This window comes from Denticeps clupeoides, chromosome 2, assembly GCF_900700375.1.
Source record: "Denticeps clupeoides chromosome 2, fDenClu1.1, whole genome shotgun sequence".
In the NCBI taxonomy this organism is placed as follows: Eukaryota; Metazoa; Chordata; class Actinopteri; order Clupeiformes; family Denticipitidae; genus Denticeps; species Denticeps clupeoides.
In genome coordinates this window covers 20,856,625-20,882,784 of record NC_041708.1, presented here as the reverse complement: position 1 = coordinate 20,882,784, position 26,160 = coordinate 20,856,625, and the positions used below count along the sequence as shown (strand labels likewise).

The 26,160-nt window shown below is 41.0% G+C and overlaps 1 long non-coding RNA gene across 4 annotated transcripts in view; it reads right to left on the bottom strand.

The window, feature by feature from the left end:
- The window catches only part of LOC114766496 (uncharacterized), a 38,128-nt gene extending 13,056 nt beyond the window's left edge, over window positions 1-25,072 (bottom strand). For 3 of the 4 annotated variants that reach the window (XR_003742811.1, XR_003742816.1, XR_003742813.1), the window contains exons 1-3: window positions 24,948-25,072; window positions 22,683-22,724; window positions 10,216-10,382 (exon numbers count right to left, since the gene is read on the bottom strand). This is a non-coding gene — a long non-coding RNA (uncharacterized LOC114766496). Of the gene's footprint in view, window positions 1-3,679; window positions 3,865-10,215; window positions 10,383-22,682; window positions 22,725-24,947 lie in introns of those variants that run through there. The other variant, XR_003742814.1, reaches the window with a different exon arrangement.
- Window positions 25,073-26,160: the final 1,088 nt, after the last annotated feature.

Sequence of the window (26,160 nt, the reverse complement as noted above, 5' to 3'; positions counted from 1 at the left end):
ACCAGACAGATCCTTGTCTGAGAAAAATTATGCAGAATTTGGGGTCGAGGAGGCAAAATAATTGAGGAAATTGAGGAAATTTTGTCTGTTATCAGGTTGCAGGGCAATAACATTGTAAATGTTGCGCTAACCCTGACCCATTCTATTATCTGACCCCTCCAAAGAACAAGACAAATGGAAGAGGTCACACTCAAACAAAGATGAGGTAGGGCACACATATTTCTGACATGGCCCTTTTCCACCCACAGGGAATGGGTACTCGCACCAGTTCCATTCAGAATTCGTGCCAAACCAGCCTTGCAGCGGGCAGACTTGAAGTAAGCAGTAGAGGAATGTTGAATTACTGTCATTCCTGCTTCCTTTACTTCATTCAGGTATGTTCGCCTTCTTTATAAAATCCCATTATAGCATTTGTCGTTATTTATTGTAAATACATAGTTTCTCTGCCACTAGAACACAATATGTGAAAGCCGTATTAAATATACAGCGCATGGGGCAGTGGTGGCGTAGCGGTTAAGCAAGCGGCCCCATAATCAGAAGATTGCCGGTTCGAATCCCGATCCACTGAGGTGCCACTGAGCAAAGCACCGTCCCCGCACACTGCTCCCCGGGCAGCACCTCTCAACATTGAGACACAGCCATTTTAAGATCGCCAAGATGTTTGACCGGATTGAAGTCTGCTCTCTGGTTGGGCCACTCAAGGACATTCATAGAGTTGTCCTGAAACATCTCCTTTGATATCTTGGCTGTGTGCTGTTGTAACAAATAAAGCATCAATACATTCCTCAATACCTTTTCTTGACGAGCAATTTTTTTTCCCAAAACTTAAAAAAAATTCTCCTGTGTTTCTCTTTGTCATTTTGTTTCACTGTGTACTAAGTAGATGTTTCTGTTTTTATTTATGCATTTGTTTTTTTGTTTATTCTTCCATGCTCTCTTTCTTGGTTTTGGACGTCTTCAGTGCTTCTTCAGCTCCATGCACATGACTGATTTCTGTTTACTACAATGAGGGGACTGAAATTAACCAACCATATCTATGAGTCAATTAATTTTATTATGGACAGGTCAAAAACTATCAAAGTAAAATTCTGGATTAGATGGTTGTGAAAGAAGTTAAGTTCTTGCTGTGTTGGCATTGGGGGGAGGCCATGGCTGGGATCCACCTCAGACTGCAGGGCAGCTGAGCTGTGCTGGAGTTCACTGTCAGGAATTTGGCAGGGACTCCCATCTTATTTTAAGCCAAGCCGAGGAACGCAGCTTCACCTTGACTGTTATGATGTGTGTACACGACTTTTTTAATAATTCCAAATATGGTGGCCTATATAAAAGTTCAACATAACCTGCATTCTTTTAAATACAAAGCTGAAAAGCACAAGCAAAAATATAATTGAATTTATGTTATTCATTACTATTTTCACTCATTCACTTATTTTTTTTAACCTGGCTGGGACACACACACTTCGCTCTCACGCTTACTTCTATGGAGAATTCAGAGTCAGTTGTTTACATGGACCACCTTCAGCTTTGATTACGGCCCACATTTACTATGGCTTTCACCGTGCAATGTCACATGTTTGGTCAAATATTGTCACAACATGTTTTTAGCCATGCAGTGACAATGGTAAAGGCCAAATGTTTGGACACACGTTTTCATTTAATGTTTTTTCTTTATTTTAATGACAATTTACAATTTAGATTCTGACTGAAGGCATCAAAACTATGAATGAACACAAGTGGAGTTATGTACTTTAAAAATGTTAACTGAAAACATGTTTTATATTCTAGTTTCTTCAAAATAGCCGCCCTTTACTCTGATTACTGCTTTTCACACTCTTGGCATTCTCTCGATGAGCTTCAAGAGGTCGTCACCTGAAACTGTTTTCCAACAGTTTTGTTGGCCCTTTTGCCTTCACTCTGCAGTCCTGCTCACCCCAAACCATCTCGATTGGGTTCAGGTCCGGTGACTGTGGAGGCCAGGTCATAACTCCACGTGTTCATTCATAGTTTTGATGCCTTCAGTGAGAATCTACCAATGTAAAAGGTCATGTGAATAAAGAAAACACAATGAATGAGAAGGTGTGTCCAAATGTTTGGCCTGTACTGTATAGCAGGTAAATCAACAACCCTGAGCTCTGCTTGCTGTGGTAATGTTTGCAGGCGTTCTGTGGCTCTAACTCTGATTGCATTGCTACTATGTTTTTCTGTCTTTTTTTTACTCCAAACTGTCCTCAATTAGCCTAAGATGTTTCTTAAGGTTCTCATAATGTTACAGGATGTGAGCAGAGTGAGTTGAAATTAAAATGTTCTGGCAGGTCTGTCTCTAGGACCAGTTTGGGGAAATGGGTTTTTATGTATTGTGCTGTGGTTTTTGCAAGAGGCTTGAGTGTATTACTGAGATTCTACCACAGCTATTCCACAGTTTAGTTCCTTCCTTGATCCAGCTGTTGTTGTTGCAAAGCATTTCCAGTCAGAATGTTATGTTGTGACAGTAAATACATTAAATGCAGTGATATTTAAAGAGATTACGTCCAGCAGTATGTCTCCTCTATCACTGTATGAAGTTGGAAAAAATGGTACAACTTGAACAGTTTATGTTTCTTGAAACCAAAAGACTTTTGAGATTGTCCTCTTTGCAACCAGTGAAATCCACTGTGATGTTGTGATGTCAGCCAGTTGTGTTTAGTTCAGTCACCAAACACCAGCTATGAGGTATAGAGGTAGAGAGCGAGTGAGCTAATTTAATGAAGGTGGATTACACTCATGGTATTTGTCCAGGGTGACTTACAACGTGGTTTCTTGTTTGCATCAGTGAAGTAATCAGATGGGGTTCACTAGGACCCCAAATTTTAATACAATCATTCTATGTACTCTGCTGTAGTTTTGCTTCCATAAATTGGATTACAAGAAACAGTTTAAAAGTTTGAATAAGTATTCTCTAAATACTTATTGCTGTTCTGGCCTCGAGGAGAAGTTCATTCCACCACCTAGAGACCAAGACAGAGAAGAGTCTAGATGAGCATCTTCCTCTGACCTTCAGCGGTGCAGGGACCAGGCGAGCAGTACTGGAGGGTCGAAGACTGCGAGGTGCAGTGCGAGGTGTAATAAGGGCTGTGAGGTAGGATGGTACTACACCATGTTTGGCTTTGTACGCTAGCGTCAGCATTTTGAATCTGATGTGGGCAGCTACTGGGAGCCAGTGGAGGGAGTGTAGCAGTGGGGAGGTGTGGGAGAATTTGGGAAGGTTGAAAACCAGTCGTATTAGTTGTAGAGGCCAGATGGCATACAGAGGTAGACCAGCTAGATGGGAGTTACAGTAATCCAGTCATGAGATTACTAGGGACTGGACAAGTATCTGGGTGGCCTGTGTTGATAGTAAAGGGTCGATCCATCTGAGGTAATCTACATGAGCTGGAATGGATATACTCTCCAACTCTTTTCTAAAGACACCCGATGATCTTCATAAAAGCTCAGGAATTTGGGACTTCATTTTAACATCTTATCTGAAGAATGACACCTTTATACAGCATCCTGTCCACAATATTGTTCTGGGGCACTGGGAACAAGCCAGATCACAGATCTACAGAAACACCTCTTTTATCAGCAACCAAACCGCCAAGGTCCTCCATAGTTCGCATGAAATTCTGATGATCAAAGCTGTTGTGCTGAGGAGAGGCCTCTGTAAATGCTTATTGTCCTAATTCAAAAATTAAACAACAAAATTATGATTAAGAGAGGTTATTATGTGGTCGTTTGATGGACTGCTGTAAACTGTGCACGGCTTTCAGTGGAGTCCATGTCCGAGGCCCTGCAGACTGTCCTGTCCCGACGTCATGGCCGTTAGCTGGATTTCTGCTGAGCACAGCTCTGGGGGGAACACCATAGTTGGGCCCAGGTTAATAAAACACAATTAAAAAATGGCCGTAGCAGCAGCAATTAACTTTTCTTAATGTTTTTTTTACCCACGATGAAAATGTGATTTATGCTCTTTACAGCTGCAACGCTGGCAGCAACATTACACCCGGAGCACTGCTCGTAAACTCCCTCCCCAGAGAGAGATGAGAGAGGGGTCAGAGTTGAGAGTCCTGATAAAGTACATAAACCAAGCGTCTCCAGGTCGGGCCGTATATGGGAATAATTCCGATCGCTTTCCCTGGACATCCTCCAGTTCCTGATGAATGCGCTCCCTTGCTGTGGAGCTGCTCCTCTCAGGAAGAAGACATGCGCCATCAGGACAGGGAACAGATAAGGAGTGAGGACCCGCTGCTTGTGGTCTTCAGTGTCGTTTACGGTTACCCAGCAAAGAGGTAGTGGAGGGAGGTAAGAAAAGAAAAACATGCTCTCCCACAGTGGTGGTAACAGGGAAGGGGGGGTGACAAAGACAAATAAAATGTTATGCATAATGAACGATCGCCTTGTAGCTGAAGGCATTAAGGAAACACTAAGTGATTTTGTTAATAAATTTATTTCGGAACTGCTCGACTGTAGAAGAATCCTTGGAGAGAAGCCCCTAGGTTCATTTTCTTCTCCTTTATCGAGCCAGATAGTGGCAACACAGAACCAGCCTTATCTGCCGATTCCTATTTGCTGATTACATTCACACAGCATTCCGATTAATATGTTTTCTTACCCCTGACTGTAAGAAATAAAGGCTTTAATAATCGGTCAGAATTTTTTTTTATTACAGATGAAAAATGACAAAAGTAAAAACTCTGGTAAGCTAGATCCATGAAGAGAAAAAGGTGCCTACGCTTCCTTTTCAATCACAGGGTGTTCAAGGACATCATACAAAGAAGTGCCTTTGCACACATAATCGAAAGACTTTGCTGCATTCCAGTCATGGAACTATATAAACTTCAATAGGATACCATTCCAATGTGGAGTTCCAGCTAGGAAATTCAGGTGAAATATGTTTGCCCAGGAAGCTGCTGTCTTATGGTGGTACCCATAGAGTAGGCTTGCTGTAAACAGTCGACTACTGGCAAAAAAGGCATATTCAAAAGAATTATACAAAATCTGTGTGATAATTGAGGGTAGATCATCTCTGTAGCATGTTTGGCAAATAATCTTTTCGCCAGCATTGAAAAGAACACATAATTAGTGTACGGATTCAGTAGGTATGCAGAATACATTTGCCCTACTGCATTCAAAAATACATGGAACAGTGTGTTTGGACAGAGGAGGAGACCAAGGCCTTTTTAATGTTTTTAAGAGATTATTGCCCTAAGGTTCAGAGCACAGAGAACCCACCATGCCTGATCAGGGCATGATGTGATCCTGCACATCAGGGCTTACTGGAGGTTTAATGTAAATCTTTCCTGCATGAAATGTCCATGGCTTTTCATCATTGTGGGAGCAGCACTACATAGTTCCAAAAAGTGCTCTTTTGTGGTAAAACTAACCGTCAATTCCATTTGCTTAACTTCCACTTAGAGGAAGAGCATCATCTTGTGGTTTTTGCATCAATATGTGTTATAAATGTCTAAAACTGGTTGTTGGACGACTCCCTTGTGAATTTTCCACCACTGTGGCCTGCACCCATTTCGGTTGCACACTGATCCCTTGTCAATTATCAATCATAAAGGGACACACTGGACTGTCTTCTTTTGACAGGACTATGTGGACAAATGACCACTTAAAGAAATGATGGTCAGCCCCCTCTCCCATATAGGTTATGAATTAGGTTTAGTACACTATCCTCTTTTTACAGTATGCAGGGATTTTAAATCACATCTTTGTTAGCAGAGCATGTTCTTGAACCGTTTTTGAAATTGATCCATTTCCTTGCCGAGGAAATGAAAGTGATACACTGAAAGTCGTCACTGCACCCGTAGTGAGCAGTGGGCAGTCATGAAAGATGCCCAGAGAGCAATGTGGGGGAACAATACCTTGCTCAGTGGCACCTTGGTGGTTCAGGATTTGAACCGGCAACCTTGTGATTATGGGGCTGTTTCCAACCACAGGCCACTTTTATGTCAAAGTACAATCATTTTAGAGTTTTGACCCATTACTTGTGGCATCATAAGAATATAATTCTCCTGTTAGTGGTTTAAATGAAATGTCCATGGTAGTTACCAGTAGAACAGGTGTACCCATTGTATATGTGTACATTTCAATTGTACATTTGTAGATATATATATTTACATATTTATTTTTTGCTGCTATTACCTCTGTTTCTATCCACTTTCTGCCATGACAAATGCAATTTCCCACTTGTGGGACTAATAAAGCTTGATCTTATCTTATCTAAAATGTTGAGTCATATCAGTGTACTAGTGTGTCCAGTTCTGCTGGGTGTGGTGATGGAAGGTGTTGAGTTGGTGAGTCACATCAGCAGCTGTCCAGTGGTCAGAAGTAGACCACTCAGGTAAAGTGCAATACATCTCTTATAATCAAAAAACAGTGCTGACATGCAGCAAAATAAATCTGTTTGATATTAAACCAATAATTAAAACCAATACACCACTGTTTGCATACAGATATTAAACAAAGCATGAAACTAGCAGGCAAACAAACATGCGCTGCAGGGAATAAAATGCATTTGAAAAGACAAGTTCTTCTTGCTTATGACTTTGAAGTATCTCAATATAGCATCCACTGAAGAATGTGTGTTAGAATTATTATAATAATAACAGAAAAAAATGTTGAAAACTAATTTTGGTAGTGTTTACTGTGAAACCCATGAATATTTTTTGCATGAATGCATTTTAACAACCAGTGCAATTGTTGAAAATGCAACATTGGCCCACATTTTCATGGTTTTAAATTTTTACCCCACTCAGCATAATTAATCATAGACGTTCTCCTAACCCAAATAAGCAAGTCAAATACTCATTAATATGCTCTACAAGACAGACTTAATTCAAAATCGCAGAGGCCTGTTCGCCTGCCACGTATCTCCTCTGTTCAGCAACGACAGAAGAGGAGATTAAAGAGGCGTCTACTCCTACTGCTGCTGGATCATGTTTGGGATTGTGTTCAGAATCAAATGACTCATTAGTGTAATTGATGCTTTTTTTGTGAGTGTGTGTGATCAAGATCCAAAGATACCATACCTCCTCAAGTGTGCTGTTGACACAGGCCTTATCCTGATAGCTCAAAGCTCTTTATTTCCGAAAGATGACTTGTACTAAATCCCCAAAGCCATGTGACTATATGGACTGTAATTTAACTCTGTCCTGCTGAAACCAACTAGTTTGGCCTGCTTCAATCAAGTCATGTGACACGACTTTACACATGGGTTACTCATAATATTCAACTCAAACAAACTAGAGTCAGCATTCAGCAATGGATTCAGCAACCAGCTTTTCTTGGCAAACAAGCTAATATTAGCAGCCAATGGAAACTTTCCATTGACTAGCAAAGATTGGCAAATTGTCTTTTCTTCCATTTGAGTGCCCAGTCAGACATTCCATAAGGAAAGTCAATCTGTGTCCAAGTAGAATGGGCAACACATTTAAAAGACCATTTAAAAACGACAATTAACACCTAGTACATGCTAATCTCAACGTTCGGTATCAGAATGAAGCTTATTAAGATCAAGAAATCACTATGTTTCCCAGTTAGAGCAAGCTAACCCTTTGTTGATTGTGTCAATTAATTACTGGAAACGGTTAAGGAAAGGGACCCCCCAATTGGAAGGTTGTCGGTTCAAATCCCGAACTGGCAAGGTGTCGTCCCCTTACACTGCTCCCTGGGTGCCTGTCATGGCTGGCCACTGATCCCTCAGGGGATGGGTTAAATGCAGAGACCACATTTCACTGGGTGCTGTGCTGTGGTGAGTCACATGTGACAATTAATCACTTTCAGGATGTCAGGTTGTTAGCATAGGAATGTAAATGTCATTTGCACTTCCAATTGAATAATAGCATTTATAATTACAGAGATTACATTGGCTGTTTATCATTTTAATCACTTTCCAGAGCTCGGTGACCTCTGCCTTTTGGATGCAGTCTGACTTTCCTGTCTCCATGACAACCATATTTCTCATGTTAAAACTGTAGGGTGGCGGGAAGAAAATCACTGTAGCTTTGCAAGATTAACCTTGGGGCAACAGAGTTCTGTCTTTAAAACAAATGAAGGCGCTAATACCCACACAAACAGTCTGTACCATGGCAAGGGCTTAAAAGAAAGAGCTTCCTCATCCAATCATACAAGTGCACTCCTGCTTCCAGACATATGCCAATTACTTTCCCCTTTCACGCTGGCGAAGACTTTATTGTTGTGCTTCTTTCTTCTCATCTTTTCTTTTTTTAATGTCCTGTTTCTTAAGTGGAAGTGAATGTCTTAAACCTTGCATAATTAGTGACTGTGATAAATGCCTGCAAGTCTATTCTCAAGGGCCCAGCTTTAGACGTCTTGCTTAAATAAGACAGGCCTCCTCTGTATCTAAATGAGCTATTTTTTGCTGTGAGAGTCAACAGGAGGTTTGGGATTCTTACGCCTTCTGCCTAGTCCTTGGAAAAAAATGCTCTGTAATTACTACATGGTACGCTTGTGTGCAAATGAAGATATCATGGCCAATTAAAACCCCGCGACAGACGGAGAGTCTGTTTGCTTTTTTGATCCACACCTGCTTTCCCCAGTGTGAACTCTATGGATCAATCGGTTGAAGAAATTCACTTCAGAACTGCAAAAAAGTGCAAGATATTCATTTCTACGGATGAGACACAGCGGTGTTATAATGATGTGGCGATGACACAAAGAAGATGACAGCTTCTGACAGAAAGGTTGAAGCAATGTTGTTAATACCGGCTAAAGAGATCACAGAGGGAAATAAATCTCTCATATTAACTCTGGGATATGAGTTATGGCGTTAATTAGTGACATTTCTTCATAAACCCCATCCATCCTCAGTCAGCGCTTCAGACAGCGTATTGTATGGGCTTGTTGTGAAATGAATCAGGCTGCCTTTGAATTCCAGGACATCTGTCATCATTCCTGATGGCATCAGCAACTTTAACTTGTAATACTGCAGCAGGGGAAAGCAATTTTAATTAAAGGTATTGAGTTGGACAGCCTTCTAAACAGCACAGGGCGAGACGCACAGCCCTACTTAACACTTTGACAGTGCGTAATTGTAAACGTGAGAAAGTGCTTTTGCCAGGGTTTTCTGGCCACCACAAGCAAATGTGACAATTATAGAGGTGATGTTACGAACATGTGCATGCACGAAAAAAAACAAGTTCTCTGAAGCCCACGTCCACTTTCAAACTCCATTGAACAATCCACACTTTGCAATAATATGGCAAAAATATAAGTTGTTATGAATAAGAAAAATATAATAAAAATGTGCTGTTTTGCAGAAGTATACTTGACATGAGTAAGGCACAGCAACTGTTGCACCCTTGTGAAACATCATTATAGGGTTGTGTCTGTTCAGCACACCTCTTCATTACATCTATCTATTCATTTATTTAAAAAATAACAGGAAGCTCAGTTTCCACTATTCTGAGTTCCCACTATTCTAAAGTGGAATGACTTTTGTCTTGAGTGACTTCAAACCCGCCACTGCTTCGCCATCATGAGTCCTGGAAAAAGTAGATGATGCAGGTGTTGTGTGGCACCAATTGAGAAGGGATCCTGTCAGGTGTCTATTGGAGGGGTAGGAGGTCAGCACTGATCTAGCACTGAATCAAGCAAAACTACCCAACAGATATGATATTACTGAGCTGTTTAAGCGCTCAGATGTTGAGTGTTTCTGTTCCATGAATGTCCTGAATGTACATTGGCTGAGACCAATGTGACAAGTGACAGCTCTCATGTGGCCTAATTCCTAATTTGAGTTGATTTAAACACCCTCCTGTTCTTATATCCTCCTTACGTGCCCAGATTTTTAATAAAACAAGAATGAAAAAAGAGAAATACGAAGACTCACCAACATCTCAAACCCTATAGTGTACTATGTGTGGCAGTAAAAGTCACCAGATTAGATTTGAATGAATATATATATATATATATATATATATATATATATATATATACACACACACACACACACACACACACACACACACACATATATATATTACACCAACACACACATATTTATATTCAAGGCTGATGTTTATGATTATATATTTAATCCCGCAAAATACTTATAAGTGCTTTGGAATATGTGTTACTCCATCCATCACAGAGTGTGAGAATAGCAATCCCAAATGGGTCGTCCCACAGGTAAATATCATTTATAACCAACCACAGGAACCGGCATCTCACCTGGACCCTCCAGAGAGGAGCGAAGTGGAGAAAGAAAAAAAAAGGCCAGAGACTTGGACCACCTGACAGATGAATATGTTCATGTGGGTAGACAGCTGGCCGCCTTGCACAAAATCACAGTGCGGGAGCGTGGCGCTTCATCAAGTGGCCACCAGTGGGGATTCACTCTGAGGGAGACAGGGAAAGAGAGATGAGCGCAATTCGCTGTTATTTATAATCTTCTGTGCACACAAGGGGGTTCACTCTTCCTGCTTATAACAACATTTCAACAACATAATAGATTATAACAACATGAGTGAATAATCAAACGCTGGATATTTCACAAAATCAATTTATGGTCATTTATGGTAACTTTTTTACTTCAGTGAAAATGCAGTGAAGATGCAAAGTGGAGAGGTGAAAGCACAAAACTGTTTTGGGTGTGTCCAAATCCATTTTACCATGACTATCACCACATCTTCATAAAACAGGGGTGTAGGATTTATGGCTGACTGATATTATAACAGAATTACCAGGTTATCTGATCATGTGCCTATTTCAAAAATGGATAGCTGAGTTATTTCCCCTTATTTCAAATAGGTTTTTCAAATAAGCAACTCACAACAATCACATCCGTTTAGATGCATCTGATTTAGAAACACAACTCCTCTCATGCATAAATTCATTAAATTTGAAGATCATTTGTCACAGTTCATCATATATTGGTTGTTTGTCACAATGCACATCATTATTTGCATGAGCCAAGATATTACTGTAACAAGTGTATAAAAAGTCTCAGTATACGATAGAGATGATGAGTGTGCACCATGAGTCTAGTACAATCAGGGCAGGGACTCACCCACTCACAGTACATTTAGACTCTGTGAGTCTAAATGAACACCAATTCACCTGGTGTTCATGGCTTTGGATGGTGGGAGGACACCAGACAACCTGGAGGAAACCCACACCAACACGAGGTGAGCATGTAAACTCCACACACACAAGGTTAGAGCCAGAATTCAAACTTATGTCCTTGAAGGTGTGATGCCACATCACTAACTGCCACAACACCATGCCTCCCGATTTCATTCCTATGTGGGGGAACTTTTCTGCAACATTGTCTAAGGCTGGCAAAATAGACCTCCTAGTCCAGAAATCAAAAGCCTCTATTTCAGCTCATGAATCACAGAAGGGGTATAAAGACAGAGAAGTTCATTGATATCTTTCCCTAATGATGTACTTGGTAATCTGCTTCTATAGTGTAGGGTGTTGCCCTTCTATGCATCCTAGATCTATGTGTTTACTCAGTACAGGGAGTGCAAATATCAGTGTCAGAATGATTTTTGTGTCTGAAGCAGTTTGTTAAGTGAAACTTGCGCTAAAGGCACAGTCAGATAGGAATAATTGGCTGCGGAACCATGTGGCACCACTGATGGGAAATTTCCATTCCCATGTTTTCTGGGGCCTGTAACATATGGTGCGATCAGGGGCCAGAACATTAGCCGATAAAAATGACTCTCTGCTTCTTTTACATGATTGCTGCTCCCAGCGAACGTGAAAGGCTTCGTGTCAGGACTAATTGGGAGAGGACGCGCCTCACGGGCGTGGATGTTCAACGAGCTTGATGCACCCTCAGTCAGACCCAGGGTAGCGCTAATCAGTCCGCACCCTCCGCCAGACGGGTGGTGCTACAGAAGCGGGCAGTACATAAAAACTCAAACACACACAGTTTACTTCCCTTCTTTGTTTTTTTAAACACTAAAGGACACAGAAAGATCCTCCCATGTCTTACAGGTACCTGCAGGCAAAACCACAGCGTCAACCGTAAAAGTTTTTCTGCTGAGAGAGAGAAAAGTTTGGGGGGTAATTAGCCCGTGCTGGAACGTGTAATTAATTTGGAGGTGTGTGTTTTCCTGCTATGCACATTCACAGGATGCCTCTCTGGGACAAAAGCCTTTATTTTTGCTGCTCAAGGAGCAGCAGTGGCCACACAATGGGCTTTTCTTTCCTGGAGAAATGCTCATGTAAAGTATGTGGTCAGGGAAGGGTGGATTGGTGGTGGCCAGGTGGCTACTGAAGTTTTCAATAACTTTCCTTCTCTGGCAACTTAACTCTTATAATCCAGTTGCATGAAATCTGAAATGTCAGACCAACATTTTTTTTTTCCTTAAACGCAGTTATGTCACCATTCGGTAAAATCCTATGTGTTTTTAGGGCACAATACAGCATGCATACTTTTAGACTTTTACAATATTAAGAAATGTTACCAAACGACATCCTGTAGACATATAATTCAAACATTCAAATTAAAGACGAAAGCTGTACATCCATCTCCTTAGACTCACACACACACACACACACACACACACACACACACACACACACACACACACACACACACACACACACACTCCATACAGTAGTGGCCCTCACAATGAATAAAAGCCACAAAGTGTCCCTCCTGACCAGGAATTGTGGGTAGAGCACAATAGCCCCCATTATGATGGAGGAACACCTGAATCCATCTTCCATTTTCTTACTACGGGCTCACCCCCACCCCACACCAGCCTGACCATTGACGTACTCCCCAAAATATCATTTACACCCTTTGACTCCCTCAGTTGCACACCTCCAATTGTTGACCACACATGAGAGGCATGAAGTCAGCAGGCATTGAGCAGATCAATCGTCCACAGAGACCCTCGGTTTAAAACTCATTCTGAACTGGCGCGACCTCTACAGTGTCTTCATCTTGTTAGTCCTAACCCCTCCACAACACCTTTTTCGTGATGTAAATTTTAAACAAGGTATTATTTCACAAATCCACTGATTAAGAATGCAGCAGGCAGGTGCACGCATGGATAAGACAGAGGTGTTCACATCTCAGGCATTTTTAAAAGTCTTACAAGAACGAGCCCCAATAAACCAGCCAATGCTGCATGAATGTCAACCAAGACAAGGAGAAAATGTAAGACGGCCCGACCCGGGCATGTAAATAAGATTTCCTCCACCTCGTCTGGCGCCTGTCAGCATCGCAGTTTTTAAAGGCCAGAGAGGGGATGCGGGGAGCGTTGTAATTATGAAGGATGTGGAGGGGAGAGGGGAAGGTATTGAGTGTTGGGGGGGGGTTGTGTAGAATGAGGGGTATAATTACCCGGGAGGGGGGGCTGATGAAGCTGGAAGGTGTGGTAGGTTGGGGCCTGGCGGTCTTGTGCAACTGAAGAGGAAACCAGCAGGCCTTGCCCCATTCCCAGTTTTTTCCGCTCTCCGGCTAATAGAAAAGTCGCGGGTGCATATTTTAACGCTCGATGGGTGAGGACAAAAAAGGCTTTTGATCTGCAACATCAATTAACCAGTATTTCATCTTTCCGACTCAGCGGACGGCCATAATTTAACCCCGCGATCATCATTGTGTTTTAGCGTGTATGTGTGCATGTGCACCCACCCAGCCAGGTCTGATGATTAGACGCCTCACATGACTTGACTGACTGCTTGATTTGGGGTGGCTGTTTAGTTGGAGACAATGGCAGCGCTTTCCCTTCCAGTGGCCTGGCTGCCTGCTGAAGGGTGAAGTGCGAAAGCGCCCGGCCATTTCTCTCATCCACTGACAGCTGTGGCAACCACCTCGCTTAGCCTGACTGATGCTTTGTGTAGCACCCCACCCCCCCACACCATCAAAAATAGGCTAATTTCCCCCCTTTATGCACTCACAAGGTTCACTTTCTCCCAGAATTTGCATTTTCCTCTGTTCCAGAAAATTGTTCCCCTGCCTTTTATTTGATGTTCTTAGTGTTTTAACACGTTCCAGTTAGTCACTGGGAATTACAGTTAGTCACTTGTAATTATACAAGGAATTATTGTATAATTAACCTATTGCTAAGTGAGTTTTAAAACATAAATAAGGATAATTGCATGTCAAAATGTACTGAAGCTGAAGTTATATTTACAGCAGATATACATCATGTATAAAGACCATTTACATTTCAAAACTAAAACAACATGCATGAAAAAAAAAAATTCTAATATAATAATTATAATAACAGTCACTGAGTTTAGGAAAATTATTTGTTTATATGATTCTAATAAATGACAACAGTAAAAATAAGGGTTTCGATAAGGGTGTGTGTACGTCTTGCTATATAAAAAAAATACACTTTGCAGAAAATAAAGTAATAGCTTTGCCTATAGGTTTACAGTCATTCTGTAAATGTGAACTAAGGCTCGACGGTGAAGGCAGGCAGTGCATGAATTAAACAGCATATAGACCTTTACTGCCATGAATAGCTCTTTATGTGCGGGGTGAGTTGGATATGAGGTAAGTGCTTGGTCATATACAGTGAGTGTGTGTATGTGTGTGTGTGTTCCCTTATTTCTTTTAACCAAGATTAAGGAGAAATCCCACAGGATCAAAACTAAACCCCCGGTTCGGAGTGAAATGGTGGTGCACTGCCTCTGTGTCAATATGCTTGAAAAATTATTATTAAAAAGAAAGTAAAAATAAATCCTCGCTTAATGAAACACCAATGACGGGAAAATAAGTAGAAAATCTTGAGGTGATAAGAGGGAAACGCTTCAGGACCAGATCAGGAGGAGAGCGTAGCTTTAAATCCTGTGGCTGATCCATCATTTTCATTTTTTTTCTTCTTTATTTAAACACTCAGACATCATCCCCCTCCCTTCTTTGTTGTCTGCCGTCTCTCAGACATTCATTAAGGGATTGGGTAGCCCCACTGTAGCTTTGTGTGGTAATGATAAGTGACATTTAAAAGGATAACTGCGTGTGTAAGGGGGTACGTCGCGTAACCTTCGCCACGTACGGCTTCATAAATTCACCAGCCTTGATTTGAATCGCTGAATGGAAGCACCTTTTTCTACTGATACACTTCTTCCTTCTATTATTATATATTTATTAAATCACTCACCATGTTCCTGAGATAACAGGCTAAAGCGAGTGACCAGAGAGGATGAAAAGAAGTCTCGTTAAATAATGATAATGAGGTAAGGGGAAGCCAATCTCTCATATTAGCCACACAAAGTGCCCGTGTGTTGCATTGTAATGGTCCAATCCAGAAAAAATGATTGGGTTTATGTGGCACATCCCTTTTTCCTCATTTTTTTCGTTTTTTCTTTTGTCCTTGTGTAAATGCTGTGTGTGTGTGTATGTGTATGTGTGTGTGTGTGTGTGTGTGTGTGTGTTATATAAACTCAACCAAAATGTGCCCACAAAGACAGGAAACAGGGGTACACTTCCCTGATTATAGGAAGATAAATTCCTATATACCAGATATTTAAAAAAAGAGACAAAAGAGAAGTGATGTAAGGATTGTTACATTTAGACGAACATATAAACCGCATATACTGTATACAACAAAATGAACAACAGCTGCTGTTTTTTTCATGAAAACAGAGCAGTAAAAAGCTGCCATATTTAACAATAGTGCAATAGTTTGTGTGTGTGTGTGTGTGTGTGTGTGTAAGCATGAGGGAGAGAGACAGACAGTGTGAAAAGAGTAACGTAATTGCTGTGTTTACCATGACACTTGAAAGACTAAATTTGTGTGTTTCATATTACAGGTAAACAGGCTCAGATGGGCACCCTGTTCTGAAACTGGTGGTCATAGAAACCAAGAAACAACTAGTAACACTAGCTTGTTTTTTTCCTTCTCTAAATAACCCTAAATATGGTACATCCTAGATTACAGTTTATGAGTTCTGTTCATCATCACCAGCCATAAATTCTAATTTCTAGGCTGTCGTCCATCAGTCAAACGAAGCATTCTGATTAACAGATCTGTGGCATCTGGTCCTGTCTCCTATGGGTTAAATTGCCTTGCCACAGCATTTTTTCTTTGACCTATACTGACATTTTTCAACATAAGCTTTGTTGTCATCCCCTTTTATTCCAAACAATGTTGACATACACTATATGAGCTGTTGATCTCAGTTCCTGCTTAATCATACACTAAAAAAAAGTGAACACTGGCTAAAAATGAATTAATCTGTCATACCTAATATTTTAGCATTGACCTAATGTAATTAAACCAATCAAACCTGCTGTAACCTGGTTGATTTATATTATGTCAATGCTATAATATTAAATATGACTGATTAATGAAATTTTTTTTTACGGTTTAGCCAGTGTTCACTTTTTTCAGTGTATGAAAATGTGGCTAATGAAGGTCATGTAAAAGATCTTAAACCCACCAAAGAGCCAGACAGTTCTTTTTTATACAGTCACTGCATTAATCACATGCAGTTATTAAAATTATATATGGGGTACCAATTTAAAGAGTTAAGAGTTATGAATGATTTCAGCCTAGAACAACATTTAAGAAGATTAATTGTGTCCTTCCTGCATTTGTTCTTTGTTTTCATTATGCGTCCTGTCAGTGGCAAGTCGCTTTAATGAAAAACAATGAGCAGTTATGGAGGGTCACTGAATGAAGGTGATGATAGATGCTACATTGTTTTTTGCATTTCTGCACTGGTCATGTTTCTATCATATGGTTACATGAAAATAAAGAACTAATATTTTTCAAAATGGCAGGTAAATGCATTAAATGGTATAAGCTCCATAACAAAGTAAAAAAAAATCAAACCAGAGAGAACCCACCTCCCCTGGGTAATATTGATGTTAGTTTCATTCGTCTTGTTCTACAAAACACACTCCCTCAGTCCCATTAACCTAACCTGCTTTTAGAGTCTTATTGTGTCCATCGATAGACACACACACCTCATTTATCAGTGCCGAGGTACCTGTGGGTTTTCGCTGCGGAGTCTGTCGACCCAATAAAACGTGAGCGTAGACATCATTAACCGAATGCAACTATTCCGATTCCGACTAGTGGTTATTTCCCCCGTTCGGAGCAATCTGCGATCGATTTCTCCTTCTCTCGCGTCTCTCCCCTGACGTCCGGAGGTTTGCACTGGAGGCAGACTTCTGCTTTCATTCTCCTTGGCAGGCGGGAATACGAGGCCCAGACAGCTGGCGTCTAATTAATCTGAGCAATCAATGGCGGCCCATCACTCAGCACCTGTTGTGTGGTACACTTCCACTTCAGAGCCTCTGGGTGTGCCTTTTTTGTGTCATATTTAAATCTTAGAGGGGGCCAAGATTGATCACTAGGGCAGGAAAATGTGACATTTTTTAACAGTGGGCACAAGAGTGGAAGTGGCCTTGTGAGTGCTGTATTCAAAATGAACCACAGACTGAACTTAGTAACTATTGAACATAACATGCATTGGATAAGAATGTCAGCTAAACTCAATGTAATGCAAACATGAATGCAAAAGATTAAATAAGAGATTTGTTAGGGTTGGGTTGACATCAGTAACATACTTGGCATAGTTATTGCCCTAGGCTGGTACACAGATATAAAAATAAATGTCATTTTGCTGGGCTTCAATATCCCAAATTCTGTTAGCCTGTGATTGGTTGGATGTATGTCTACTTTTCTGTGTCTGGTCTTTATTTGTCCACTGTTGAAGGTATCCTAGTTTATGAATATGTTATCTAGACAAACGAAATGTGTCTTCTGCTTTTAACCATCACCCTGAGTCAGCAGTGGGCAGCCATGACAGGTGCCCGGGGAGCAGTGTGTGGGGACGGTGCTCTGCTCAGTGGCACCTCAGTGGCACCTTGGTGGATCGGGATTCGAACCGGCAACCTTCTGATTACAGGGCCACTTCCTTAACCGCTAGGCCACCACTGCCCCAGAAAATCTGTCTTTCTGTTTGTGCTGTAGTAGTGATGGACCTAAGATGACCATAACAGGGACGACAGTTTCATTGTGAGCTGTGGTGGCCTAGTGGGTAAGGAAGCGGACCCGTTGCTGGTTTGAATCCTGAGACACCAAGGTGCCACTGACCAAAGCACCATCCCCACGCACTGCTCCCTGTCGTGGATAAAAGCAGAGAACACATTTTGTTGTGTCACCACTTCACTCTCACTTCATTGTCCTGTAGTGGGAAGTATTTGGAATGGATAGAACTGAAGAAGCTACAACTTGATTCAAATCCACCAGATTGAAGTAGGCTGTTTGAGAGCCGTCAATTCTGTAGTTCATAAAAACATAACATTTTATCTTCTGGGTGTCAGAAACACACTCTGACAAAAAGAGATGGGTGGGAAGATAGTTTGTCCTATCCAAGATAAATCTAACTAACAAGCAGTGACTTCTTGTCCTCTTGTAGTCCAAGACACAGAAATTATGTTACATTAGTGAACAGACCCAGTTATTTACTGCAAGGAAACTCTGGTCCTAGATTCAAAGTGAAGCAGTGAGTTTACTGAATTCTGTAAACTCCACACAGAATGAGTAACAGTGAAAGTCGAGAGTTGGGTTGGAAGCAGCCGCTGTGTCTGGGATGTCCCTGCCATCCATGATGTCACGTCAACCTCCGAGTCTCGCTGTAAGCGAACATGCGCAGGACATCCAGCGTGAGCTGTTACTCAGCGCTGGGTGGTCCGAGAGGCATTCCCTTTCTTTTTGGACAGACTCATTCTGTCCAAGGGCAGGAACCTGTCTGCTCTAATCCACATTTCTGAACATTTTACACAAAACAAGGAATGAGTAAATATTGTCATATTTATGGCCTTGTCATTATAATTTCATCCAGGTAAAAGTAGTTTTGTTTGAAATCCACAAGTCATATTCAGCGTGTCATTCAATCAGATTCAATCAGATTATTTCACAAATGATATGTCCCCAGAATAAGAAATCTGTCCAGAGGAAATCCGGAGCTAAAAATGCAAATGGTGGAAAGGTTTGTTTTGAGAAAGAATCAGGCCGAGAGCCGTGAAGGGGAAGCTGACAGAAGGATCCAAGGTTCACAACACTGCCAAATTTATAATTGGTGTACATCCAATTGGAGATCTCTCTGTGTCTCCGCCAAACAGGAATATTCCAGAATATAATACAAATATATATATAAATATATATAATGTATATAATGAGTATATAATGACTCAATATGAAACGAGAAAAATAGCAATTATCCTATTGTTATTTCTTTCTGGAAAGGTTGTAGCTGTCACGTTGCGAGGCTGCGAGCTGACGGGGGAAGTAAGCGTAGAGGTGGGACATAATAAAAAAGGCGGCTCGATGGCCCTTTGCACTATTTTACTTTGCACATTTCTACATTATTCATTTCACCTGTTTAGCGCTGTCTGTCTCATTGTTGTCTACATGTTTTAGTTAAATGCTACTCTTGCACTGCCTGTGTCCCTGTTTGCATTTCATGTAGCCCAGTGTGTTGGTGTCTCACGCGTGCACTTTGTCAGTATGTAACTTTGTCTTATCGTTCAAATGTTACATGTAGCACCAGGTTCCAGATAAACATTATTTCGTTTCACTATGTACTGTCTAACATGTATATAGCTTAAATGACAATAAAGCCCAATAATTTCTTTGTCTATATCTGAGGTAGTAAATATTTCAAGCAGCATCTGTTGAACAGCAGGTACACATCTGTCTTGCCCCCCGATCTGATGACCTACACAGACCCGTCACCCCGTGAGCATTTCAGGCATCAGTTGAAGTGCTGAAATGGGTGGAGCTGTGATGACTGGGAGCTCCAGGCACTGGAGCTGCATTTTCCTGAAGGGTCCACGTAAGAGCAGATGGGTTTCCATTATTCCCACCAGCGATGCTTCATGTTTTTTTATCTCCAGCTACAAAAAAATAGTAATGGAAAGAAGGGCCGTGTTGTGCTGCTGGGGTCAGCCTTAGTGTCAGCTGAATTAACAACAAGTTCCTGTTTGACTCGGCAGACAGATGGAGGAAACCACACTAGAGGAGCCAGAACCTGCAGGAGGAACTGCAGTCTTGTGGCCTGAGGTCTCATGTCAGGTCATATTAAGAACAGCCTGCTCTGGTCCCGTGTTGGGTGTGTTGGGACATTTTTATAAAGCCTGTATGCTTCACATGTTTGTGTGTTTTTGGTTTACTTTATTATACTTTATTTATATTTTTTTTGCTTCATTTTATTTTACTTTACTTTGTTCTCATTTGCAGTTAGGTATTTAAAATCTTTCAAAACACTATCCAGTTCCCCCAAGATTTTTTGCAAGCTTTCTTAGGAATTTTGGCTGCCTTATGTGGCAATGCATGTTGCATCAGATTATTTTATACATTTCTTGGCAGTTAAATTGCAGGAGTAAAAAAGGCAATACTGCAAAGAGCATGTGTATAAATGTAAACATTTAGATAATATTTGTAATAAGAATGGATGTTTTAAGAAATATCAGTACAGACGATCACATAATATTTAACTGAAAATGTTTATCAAGATTGCTGGTTGGATTTGCATTAATTGTTGAGAGATACTGAATACACAGTAGCAAATCCTGTTGTCAAAGTTATAATATTCCTATCATGGCATTGCAACTGTAATACTAAATATTTATTCAAAGTGTATCCATGTTTCACATGTTCAAACTATAAGACAGAATAGAGTTTCAGTGCATGCTGACAGGTGTAAATCTTGCTCTGTACTGCACCTTGACTGCACCCATCTATATTCTATGTGGGAGTTCCTTTGAATTTGGTGATGTTGAGCATGATTTGTTTTTCTCCAGATGTGTGATGAAGTTCGCATTTTCTTTTGTGAGTCATTTCCAGTAAACGTTTTGTCCTCAGATGCCTTTGTCCTGCACCTGCAGATGTGTGCACCACTCACTCTTTTAGTTTGCCTGGTACGTTCTGATGTCTCTGCCTCCCTCTCTCTCATCACACAGAAACAGCTATTTTTAGATTAGTATGGACCCAGAGAACAGTAATTGCCAATTGAGTTCAGCCAGGCTCAAATTACAGAACCGTCGGCTAATTGCAAATTACAGAACGCCGGTGCTGGAGCAAGCGCTAGAGCACGTGTTCGGCTGCTCGAGTGGGATTTAGCCTGCGCCGCCGTGTCTTTAATTTCTGATTACCTATGTGAGGAAACAGTCGTGAGGGTGTCTGCAGTGCTGGAATCGCACAAGAGAACCAGGCCAAGTCCAATAGACAGTTATGAACACGTCTGAGTGTTTGCATGCCCCAATCAACTTTCCAGAAACTGTGGAATTCCTTAACATCCTGCTCTCCTCACTTTTAATGTGTTTTAGCATGATCAAATAATAATGAATTAATCTAGGGGCTTATTACAAGACTGTAAGATGTAAAAAGACAACTGTTTTTAAATCAGAAACAATTTCTGGGTAACACTCAGTTCCAGTTGACTCCACCCTGGTGGCAACAGGACTAAATGTTTTTTGTTTGTGGTTTTTGGTATCGGCTCCTTCCGGCTTTAGAACTGCAGCAGTTTGTTACCCCAGTTTCAGTCATTTGGCCATGGTCATAATTCTGCCCCCCCTCCCAAATCTTGCCAAATCTCACACTAGGCCCAGTCAGCAGATGTAAGGCACGACAGGAGCTCGTCTCAATGTGTTTTTACAGGAAATCTCCAAGTAAGAAGTGGAATGTCACACATTAGATTCAAGCAGAGTGTACGGAGTGGGAGAATGGAGATTTGGGGGGGTTATTTTGAAAGGACCTGGCTGGTGGCAGAGTGGTTTCAGGTCCAGGTTCATGTCCAAGCTGGGGATCATTTTTCATGAAGTTTGAATGTTCTATTCATTTTTCTAGACATTTCCTCAGTGTGTGTGTGTGTGTGTGTGTGTGTGTGTGTGTTCACCTGCAGGATTAAAATGCTGACCAAGGATTGTTCGCGCCTTGCCCCTCTATAAAACCTAGCTCCCCCTGAGCCTTGGAAAAGTGACCTGTGATGATGGATGGAACATTTATGAAAAAAAAGAACTAACAGCATAGAGTGCTTCTGGCTTTATCTGAATACAGTTTGAAAGTAAATTAGCAGCTTTAAATGTGTTTTCTATGATAGACCAACACCATTCTGCATAATGAAAACAGAATGCAAATAACAAATAGCTTATTGTGAATTAAACTTTTTAAAACAATCTGTAAAAAAAAGCAATAAAAATAAACGATTAGCGATATCAAGTGACAAGATGTTTTATTAAACACTGTCTGCCATCGCCCATCTGCTGCCCATGTGGGCTGAATTTTCTTGCCATTAAGTCTCAGTAGCATCACATCAGATGCACTCTGTCTGTCGTCTGCATTTCTGGAACCGAATGCGAGAGTCTGCTCGCGTATTGCAACTAGCATGCTAGCAACTTAAAAATAAAAAACACTTGATCTGGTTATATGTATATTTCTACCAGCTATACTGTTTATGTGTCTAGTCACATCAACTAGCCTTTAATATATAATTCATTTGCAAAAACCGAGAAGAAGAATTCTCCTCATGGTCTCATGGGTCAGGTAAAACACTTGTGTTTCATGCCAGTGGATAACGCTATGGGGTTTGTTGCTCTGATTGTACTTCTTTGTACTTCTTTGGAAAACAGCCCCATCCTCTGTTTTCCATAACTGGTATATATATAAGTTTTCAGAAGGAGTGGGTGGAGTTGGAAGTGATGTCGTACTTACTGTACATCAGGGTGAAACTTGCTTGAATGAGGACGACAGCCTCTGCAACATAATGAAAATGACAGCGATTAGCTGGCTAGTGAATAAACCATGCAAATGAAGTTAATTTATGGAAAATAGTGCAAATGAAGGTACAGCACATTCATCTGTTAATGCAAAAGACTTTGGTAGAGCACAACATTTACCACATGAGATTATGAAATTTTCAATAGCAGATGAAGGTAGCATTATTTATGTCTGACTATGTGTGTTTGTGTGTGTGGATGAGAGTTTGTGTGAAAGCTCTTTATCTATCTACACTATCACTCCATGCAACATTCTATTCAGCTGCGTGCGCCTGTTTTCTTCCTCCCTGATCCTAATGAAATTTCTCCAGGAGAGACGAGGCAGAGGGGAAGGGGGAGAAAAATGGCAGAAGATAATCTCCCAGCCATATGGGCAGACTGATAGATGCTAAGTGGCTCGCTCAAAGCTTTCTGGCGAAAATAATTGTAATTTATGGCATAGATTCGCCCGATTCATCATGGGCGCACTCTGCTCCACTACCGCGAACACGCCATTACGCCATATCGCATTTCTGTGCCATCTCCTTGGCGTAATTGAATCGCATGGTGGGCTTCTCTTCCTCGGACTTCCACGACAGGCCCAGTTTGTCTGACAGGCGACTCGTGTAATGATTTTAATTTGGCCTGGGTTCAGGTTTTGGGGCTGGCATCAGCAGGCCTGCTAATCAAAGTTTATGTGACATGTACACGGCATCAGCTGTCATTAGGACCAATCTGCCATCTAGTTTTGGGGTGATGGGTTAACTTTCAGAAGAACACTGAAAGAGAGTAATATTGCAATTTGATGTACACTCAGGACAAGCATTTGTGTCTTCACCAATAAAAAATGAAAATAAAAATAGGATTTGAGTTTGTGTCTGAAGTATAAATTATTAAATATTAACATGGGGCACTGGGGTTGGCTTTTCACTGGTGGAAACTACAATGCAAAGTGGTTTGCAAGAGCATCCCTCATTTTCATGCCACACGATTTCAAAATAACAAATGATTTGCTGACAGTTTTTGCAGTCTAATTTTTACATTCATGGCACTTGGCAGTTTCCATTATCCAGAATGATTAATATATCATTGAATACATTCTGCTACTGGTTCTACTACTATTTTGACCCAGGACCGAGGCTTATCAACACACATGGCTGTTTAAAGGCACCAGGCTGAGTATTCATTAAAAAACAAGCAAAAATACATGCTTTGTGTACAGGTGAGGTGCTGAGGTGGCTTCTGCTTGCATGAAGTCCAATCTAAAAAAAATTAGGTGTTAAACTAAGGCTGACACTGCTTTTAGCTAAGTGAAGTAGGGTGCTGAATAAATAAAATCTTGATATTAAATGATTTGCTTTTAGGTGACTTTCAGAATGAGCAGTCGATTTTTTACATCAGTTTTATATAGGATGTAGGCTGGACAGAATTAGGAATAAGTAAGTTCACTATTATTTTAGAATTTCTAAAATTCTAAATTTAGAAATCTAAATTTTTTGGAAATTCTAATTTTAGAATTTGTCTATTAAAGAACTAAATAGCTTTTAACCAACAAAGCGCATTCATTTTTCTTGAATGAATAAATACATCACACTATCATGTCCCCTGATTTTATCTATATCTTCTTTCCAAATTGGTTTTCACATGATTTTATTATTTTTATCTACTTACTGTTATAAAATATGAGAAAACACAGTTTACCTGAAATTATCAATCAAAACTATTAACGAGAACAATAACCCTTGTGGATCCATACAGAATTTGCCTTGTGCTTTACTCCTTTAATAATAAAATCCAAATTAACACCTCAAACCCAACTTATTTTATGAGATCATATGAGTTTCTTCAGCATAAATTTATCACACCTCCTTTCATGCAAACAAAAAATGTGGTTTCTGTGTTAAAGGATGTGAACCATAAGTGATAATAGCAAAATGGACTGGAACGGCATGAGAGGGCTGTTCATCTGTACATGAAGCCCAAAAGACAGAAAAAGACAGAGAATTAAACTTTTGTTTAATTCTGAGGCAAATATAGACATTTGGACTTCTGTGGGATTTTAAAATAGAGGACAGGTTGTGGGTACCTCTCTCCCTCACTCCGTTTCCCCACTGATGTCCTGTCCTCATTCTTCCCGGCACCTAGACCAAATTAGCAGCAGTTGGCACTGCATCTACGACCAGTGCCAACCCACTAACCCCAAAATCCAGCAATACATTACCAAGGTGAGCCTGGCATGTGCACACCAGCTACAAGGATGTTTGTGACACCCCTCAGTCAGAGAGTCTCCTTCAAAGCTCTTCAAAGAGACACCCAGTCAGAGAGACAACCCTTCAACAGGTTGTGGGCTCGAATGGGAAACGTATGGACTTCCAAGGTCGGTTAAGTAGGGCTGGAGTGGAGTTATTTTTAGAGCTGACTCTTTTAGTGCCATGAAATCTCAACATGAAACTCAATCCCTTCTCTGCTGGACTTTTAGCGTGCATGGTACATTTGACATGGCGGTCAAATGTGATCAAACCGTTCTAAAATAAAAGCAGACAGACACGGCAGTGAAAGAGACGAGAGGAGCATGAATGGAAGCCGGTGGACAGAGAACTTCATACTAAAAGGGGCTTTTAGTGGAGACACAAGCTCCGTGGTAAATTGGGTAGTAGCGGGGAAGGCATGGGCTGTTATGGCTGCCTGGAATTTGTGGAGCTGGGCAGCTTCACAGGGAGCCCTGGAGTGCCCGTGATCCGGGGATAACTTCCTTGTCTTAATGCTTGTCACCGTGTAATATATGGAAAACATAGTGTCCATTATGCATGGGCTGAGGCGAGGGGAGACTTTGGATGACGGTTAAGGCTGTGACCAATTACATCACCTTAATTTGCTTATCATGCCAAAGCTTGTAGTTTCATATTGAAATCAGACCAGGGAGATTCTCATTCAGGTCTCCAAGCAGGAATGAGTGAAGCCTAAAGACTGCTAAAAGACAAGAAGTTAGAATCAAATGCTGTACAGTTGCTTAATTATTAATCTTTTGGCAGTGACCCCCCCCCCCCCCCCCCCCCCCCCCCCCCCCCCCCCCCACCACCACCACCACCACCACCCAGTAACCGTGTTGCTAATGAGCAGAGAATGCTTTATATCTAGTCATATTGTAGCTGTGAGACAAAGTCCTGTAAAGGATAAAGGTTTCATTAGCAGTGCCAAATCACAGGAAATAATTTGTACTGGGTTGCATAAAAAATACATTTGTGATGAACAAAAGGTTGTAGACCACTTCTTTATGTCTTCTATATGACACAAATATGATCCATTTGTTATTTAACTTCTATGGTGCAGAGAGGTAGGGCTTGCCTAGATGGAAAAGCACAAAATAAAGCCAGAATAGCTGCACGATAATCCTTTTATTATGCGTAATCTAGGCTAGCTGTTATCTCTGGCTG